Source organism: Mytilus californianus, unplaced genomic scaffold (genome assembly GCF_021869535.1).
Source record: "Mytilus californianus isolate M0D057914Y unplaced genomic scaffold, xbMytCali1.0.p SCAF_5, whole genome shotgun sequence".
Taxonomy (NCBI): domain Eukaryota; kingdom Metazoa; phylum Mollusca; class Bivalvia; order Mytilida; family Mytilidae; genus Mytilus; species Mytilus californianus.
In genome coordinates this window covers 14,570,021-14,576,020 of record NW_026262701.1, presented here as the reverse complement: position 1 = coordinate 14,576,020, position 6,000 = coordinate 14,570,021, and the positions used below count along the sequence as shown (strand labels likewise).

At 31.4% G+C, this 6,000-nt stretch overlaps 1 pseudogene; it reads right to left on the bottom strand.

Moving 5' to 3' along the window:
* Positions 1 to 527: 527 nt before the first annotated feature.
* LOC127701826 (uncharacterized) overlaps positions 528 to 6,000 on the bottom strand; it is a 43,674-nt pseudogene continuing 38,201 nt past the window's right edge.

The window sequence follows — 6,000 nt, the reverse complement described above, 5'->3', positions numbered from 1 at the left end:
CCGATGATAAAATTTAGTAAATGTTTTGACTAGTTTGTGATATCAAAAACCCTGGTGTAATAATTTTTCAGTAATACAGAAATTTCTTTCGTTGAAATCAAATACGTTGTTACATACACGAACGAAACGAACAAGTTGAAATATATAAACACCATAAGATGGTGACAAGGAAACGTCACCATCTAAAAATGGATAATTAACAGTAGGAAATGAAAAATCATCTCTTTTTTCATAATTGTTGGTATTAAGCTTCCCAATAAAGATATAGATATCAAGGTCGAAGAAAGGGCAGTGTTCATTGTAAGTATTAGCTTTATTTAAAGTCAGTTCGGCAGGATAAATCTCTTTAGTGTACATACTGAAGTCGTCATTATGGAGAGCAGAATGAATTATGCTCATTTTTGAAAACCGTTCTGTGACTGACCATTAAGTTCAGCATCGAGTATATATCCTTGTAAATGCGTTAATCCTTTCTTTCATTTTAATAACAATTTTAATTAATATAAAATGATTATGTATTTATTTGTTTATTCAAGTTGCACTATAGCAAATAATTCTTCTTCGTCTTTTTCTTCCTATAATAGTAATAAATGTATTCGTTATTTAATATTTTCTGTCAATAAAGATTGAATTCGATGGCACGTGCCACTAATCAAAAATGATCCTTAAACTGTCAAAAACTTGGCAATTACAATGGCTATTTCACAATTACATCATATGTACACCTGTCATGGTATCATAGCTCCGTTCATGTATGTGTAATTTAAGGTTCTGACACATTTTATAATAGCTTCTTTCTGAACACTTTTGACGACATTGTTAATACTGCACGAATATATCACAAAACCGCAAATTTAGTGGTTAAAAAATAAACGATAATGACAAAAAAATAATTAAAAACTAAAAACAAAACAAAATTCTGTTGGAAGTAGCATATATTTACATGTATAAATTGTCTAGTGCTTTTATTACAGCGGTATACTTGTTTTATACACAGACCATATTCTGATCATATTCTATGCTAAGATATTGACAAGATTGAAGTAAATATGTTAAAAGTCGTTTTAAATCAATTCATTTCACAGCTGAGGCAAATGTTCCTTCCCATTGTTGAATGGAGGTTAAATAAATGTGAACAATAAAAAAGATGTATATTTCTTAGGCATGGAGCTAGGCATTTCTGAAGTATCTTTGATAGCATTTTTTTCCTATCAAAAATGTATGCTGGTATATATGTAACTCTAGGTGTTTACCTAAAATGTTATGTATATGTAAAAGTTTAAGATTTTTTTTTTAATATTTGCCAAAAAAAAAACATTATCCGGAAAACCATATAATGGCGTTTTGTCCTTTAATTCTTTTTTTGTGATTTTCTAACCTACCTTCTAATTGATACGTTAATCCAAACAGTGCAAGTGTGTAATGCAAACATACAAAATTCGGCTTTGGTGTATCATGTTAAAACAATACCCATAAATTATGATAATTTTCAATAATTTTAGATAAGATTATGCAAGGAAATGTGTTATTGTTTTCTATTTATCTAGCAAAATTGTATCTTTTTTTACACAAAGATGTCGATAAATAAATTTGATACCCTGCATTTATCATGCATTTCAATAGCATATTGTCAAATTGTTAAAAGATCTCCTCCTTAACAGGGAATCCGTTAGTATTGAAAGTCCCTGTCCTAAATTATTGAATTTGTCATTCTGCATTGACAATATTCAATTTATCTTGGTGTAAGTAATACGCACTTATTCGGGCTAACGCCCTTAATGTGTATCTAATACATATTATTTTCTCCCTCGTTTCACCCCTCCGATAATAAAGCTTTTTCTTAACTAGATATCGTAGAAAAACCAAACACAGTATAGGGTTGTGCGTTCGCTACAAGATCGCCTTGAATTTAACATGTTCAACATAAATATATACAATCAGCCATGCAAAAAGGCATAACATTTGTGTCAACTAATTCTGCCTCTTTAAAGGTCAAATGAAAGTTAGTCATTTCACTCTACTATGGAATGAAATGAACGAGAGAACTTTTGACGTGGTATAGTTATAATATAACTGTTCTTTATACTTAATATACTTAGTTTGTACTGCAAGCCGAAAAATCCACTTTGCTCTCTGGATGTCGCTTGGTTTTTGTTTTTGTTTTTGGTTTGTTTGCTATATTATTGACGTAAATAAAACCGACAACTCCTTTTATTCAGATATATAATTTGAGTTCTGTAAATTTCTAGACGTACGTAAGAATGAAAGACGAAAATGCAGGTTTCATAAATGGTCATCAAAGAGCGACACAATTAAAAACAAATAAAAATATAGTTATTACAGCTACAGTCATTTTTTTCTCTCTATCAAAACATATTTGATACTTTTTGCGCTATTGTCATATATCAAAAAAAATCTAACATTTCCATAAGCTTTCTGTGATTTCCCCGATTCACCATTATGATGTCATGCCACTTGCTATATGGATTCAGAAAACAAATTTACGAAATCTATGACCACACAATTGTAACTGTTCCTACCTTTATTAACAAAATTTAGCGTAAATATTTACAACTATAAAAATTAGTAACAGTGGTGGTCTATTCTGCCCGGAAAACAATGCGGACTAAATCTGTGTACAGTGCACGTGGCGGATCCAGTCTTTTTAAATGGGGGTTCCCAACCAAGGATAAAGGGAGGGGATCCAACCGTATGTCCTTATTAACAAAAGGGGGTCCAAAATCCGCCCCCCCCCCCCCCCCCCCCCCATCCGCCACTGTGTGTACCACTGACATTAAATTTTACAAATATGCAAATCGATACTTGTTCTGTTAGGACAGTTTTCAATTTTATATAATAGAAGTAGGTGAATTATACAGCAGACATATTGGTTTTCTTGGTTTAGATAGAGGAATTGTCTACCCCCGATCAAGAATCTCATTAAATTGTACAGATGTGCATACGTATTAGTCTAAAATATAATCTTTCATCTTATCAAATTTAAATCTCATGATTTTTGTAAAAAGGCGGAATTAAATTTCCAAAGTGATATTCAAATTTATTATTCAAAGACAAACTGACAACGCCATGGCAAAATAAAAAAAAGTCAAAATGACAAACTGTACAGATATGCTAACTTAGAATATATAGAACATACTTTATGACTTCATAACCATAGAAAGACAACGAAAGATCAAATCATAAACAAAATTGTATTGAAAGGTCAATGATGAGAAAATTTTAACATTTGTTATACCTAGTACTTCATAATCTTTTTCTGAAAAGTTTTGTCGTCCTGAATATGCATGAAATGTTTGCCACTGGACGTTAATCAACCAACAATCAATTATGCTTTTGCTCTAAAAAATTAATTAAACAATATAAGCCACAATTGTATCCATCACTTGGTGTCTGTTTAGGGGCCAGCTGAAGCACGCCTCCGGGTGCGGGATTTTCTCGCTGTGCTGAAGACCCATTGGTGGCCTTCGGCTGTTTTCTGCTCTGTGGTCGGGTTGATGTCACTTTGACACATGCATTCCCCATTTCCATTCTCAATTTTGAATAGTATAAAAAGTTGTTTTATTTAAAAGAGACTTTGAATAATAACTTTAAAACACAGTTATGTTATAATTGAACGAGTTCATAAAAACTAGAAATAAAGGACTATATATATACTGGAGTAAAACCAAAAGTTTGTTCCGACACTAGACTTGTAGGCAACGGCTCAGATGTACTTATTTATACTGGATAACCTATATGTGTGGTCATAAAAATTACAGACTAATTTCCTCTATGTAAACGGACAGAAAGTCACAGGACAAAAAGTCACAGGACATAAAGTCACAAATTGGATAGGACAAAAAGTCCCAGGACAAAAAGTCACAAATAATTTGTTGACAATTGTTTGAATATATAAGAGAAATTTCTTGAAATATTTTCTTTTTATCACATATATTCATTTTTAAGTTAAGGAAATTGTTCATAAGCCTTGATAAATGAAAGTTTATTAAATTTAAATCATGCAAAGGATATAATTCTTGGTACAATGAAGCCATTTAAGTACCAAGCCACTTTGACATTTTGTTTTCATAACAACTATTTGATCATTATTGATATTTATTGAATAAATTTTAATTACAAAGTTGCTTCATATATAACAGTTCAAGAAAAAACAAAAACTTTATTTTTTAAATTAGTGTTTTCTTGTTTAAAGAAAATAATCTCAAATCTGAATTGTGACTTTTTGTCCTGTGACATTTTGTCCGTGACTTTTTGTCTGTGACTTTTTGTCCTGTGACTTTCTGTCCTACATTCTATGTAAACACAAGGAGATGTGGTATAATAAGAATTGCTTATGAAACAACTATCCGTAAAGTTCAAATGAGGTGGACGAAAGCCACCAGAGACAACCGTACGGTCTTCTAAAAACCATTCCGTTAAGTTGGCTAAAAACGGTCCCAACATGAAAAATATGAAATAATCAAACTCTGAGAAAACTAACGGATTTTACTCAGATCCATCCATCTTGACACCTCAAACATGCGAACACTATATAATTTTAAACCTTACTGACTCGCAATTTTATAATAAACAATAATTATGAACTTTTTAAAATAAGTTATCCATGGGGAATACTTAAAAAATCATCTTATTCACGATGTAAAAATGAATATTTAAAACTTTTCCGTTATATGTTACCTGTGAAATGGCGTAGTTTTATTTTTTTGGCGCAAATGAAAGATTGATTTTTTTTTCAAAATTGGCGCAAATGCAATGCACCCCTCTTTGGAATCATTTAAAAAGGTAAAATTCACCTGTATTGGTATTGCTGGTGTATATTTGTCACACGTTCCATCTACAATATACGGAAATGACACGGCTGGGTATTGTAAAGTTACTGAAGGACGTTTAATGTCAAATTCATATCCCCGGGCGAAAACATGATTATTTACCGGTTTGTCAAAACGCCGTTTGTACACTTACCAAAGTGTATTGATCTTTCACGCTGTCTAGTCTAAGATTAAAAGTTTAGGCAATTTTTGTAGGTTGTTAAAGTGAACGGAAAATGAGCTTTGCAACAGTGTCTCTAACGATAAAAAAAAAAATAATGTGGTCCGTCAATATGACATATTACAGAGGCAGGTATAAATATTTGTAAAATTGGCTTAAATATTTCATTTAACAGCAATTTGTAGAACTGATTATTTTGATCCCTCGAATACGTGTAAAATAATGAGTATTTATATTATTTAGATTCTTTCATATAATTGTTTTTGTTTATTGTATTCACGAATTTTATATAAACTCATGACGTTTAGACCTTGACATTTCGTGTAGACACCTGGGGCGTGTTTTATTGGTCTATTCTGCACATCTCCAGAATGTCTTCTGGTGAAGAGTCCAAAAAAAATGAATCTGGAGATAACCTGGAGATATTCTACGGAAGATCAATAAAACAAAAATTAAATTTGCCGTCGAATATAGCAGATTTTTGTTATGTTGGATGACATATTAAATGAAGTTTACGATGATTTTATAGAAAATTAAGATACGTCCGGTAGACATGACTGTAAAAGTGTGCTCTGTTCGTGACATGTTTCTTTGTTCTTTCCTCTAACTCAATTTTGCTAGACAAATCAGGCGTAAACCCCCACTATTTGATTTTTAAGAATAATCTTAAACTGCACAAAAATTCGTCAATGTTTGTCTCGAATATGATCAAAAAGGACATCTTGTCTATTCAATTTTTTTAAAGTAACCAAACTGGATTATTTTTGTATAGAGCAAAGATATCGGAAAGTTCTCAAAATCATTTTTCTCTGGTGGTCCTTGAAGAAAATCTTCTGGTCCTAACTATTATTTCTATTGCATAATTTCGATGGTCAAAACCTTCGGACCACCACTTTTCAAAAATTTTCATTGTATATGGATCTATATGCAAGTATATATATACAATGTATACCAGACATTTCTCAGACTGTTTTTTCTTCTTTTTTTTTT